Raw genomic sequence first — 1,349 nt, 5'->3', positions numbered from 1 at the left:
CTTCTCTTTTAGCTACTAAATTTTGTGGGCCTGGGGAGATGACTCAGTAGAATAAACACTTGCCTGGCAAGTGCAATGACCTGAGTTTAATCCCTAGTTCTGCAAATAAATAAACAAACAAAATACATAAGATTTGTCATGTGTGTGAGGGAAAGTATGTGTCACAATTATACATCCTTCACTAAGTTTTGCTCAACATAATTACTGTACCTAGCAGTTATTTTGAATATTTCACAAGGAAATGATTTGTGTTTAAAGTGATGCTTATGTTAACTACTCTGATCTGATCATTACACAGTGTTTACAGATATCAAAACAACATATTGTGCAACATATGTTTGTATGGTTATGTGTTAATTTACATAAATATATAAATACATACACATATAAGTAAATTGAAAAATTAAGCTCCAAAAACCACAGTAAGTGTATCAGAATTTGAAATTGAGTACATCTCTTATCTTCAAACCCAGAGCTGCTACATACTTGGTAGATACCAAAGCAGCCATCATAGCACAGTGATCACAAAGATAAAGTAGTAGAACTTAGCAAAATATTTTGCTCTGTGAGATCACTTGACATTTAGAGTTGTGTTCATAGAATTTTTGACTTGTAGAAAAACTTGAAGGTCACTTCAATCAATATTAAAGCAACAAAGACATGGGCAGGATTGTAGTTGTTAATATTTAGTTTGAAACCAATTTTATGAATCTCTCCCAAGCACATATATGTCACGTATAAAATGCTCCCAAACTTTGAAAGTGTGCTATTTCATGTGAAAGAAACATTCTAAAATTAAAGTTAATAAAAATGAACAGAAGGGCCTGGGAAATGTCTCAGTGGAATAAGTGCTTCCCTGGCAAGCATAAGTACCTGAGTTCAATCCCCGGTTCTGAAAAAAAAAAAAAAAAAAACAGAAATATTAGATCTGGTTTGATGAGTCATTGAGCAATTTATAGAAATCTTAAAGTGAGTTAATGTCATATAAATATAGTTACAATTGATTATTGATTACTGATTCACTTATAATATGTATGTGAAATCTCTCCCTTTTCCAAAACCTACCTTGTTAAAAATATTTATGATTATTCAATTACATTTCTCATTTTATTTCTGTAACTAAAATATTTATTTTAATTTTTCATTTTTACTTCAATTTTTATTTTTACTGGCTTGATAATTAATGCCAAAAAATATTCTAAATAATTGATTCCTATTCTTCCCATCAACTACTATTACTCTTTTTATGTTATATTACTGAAAATCATTATGGAACTAAACAAAAAAGGGTATACAGATGAATGTCCATTTTGTATCTGTGTATTCAAAATGGTTAGGATAGATATAGA

This window comes from Octodon degus, unplaced genomic scaffold, assembly GCF_000260255.1.
Source record: "Octodon degus isolate 3935 unplaced genomic scaffold, OctDeg1.0 scaffold00242, whole genome shotgun sequence".
Taxonomy (NCBI): domain Eukaryota; kingdom Metazoa; phylum Chordata; class Mammalia; order Rodentia; family Octodontidae; genus Octodon; species Octodon degus.
The sequence above is the reverse complement of the archived record's forward strand: the minus strand, read 5'-3'. Positions refer to the sequence as shown.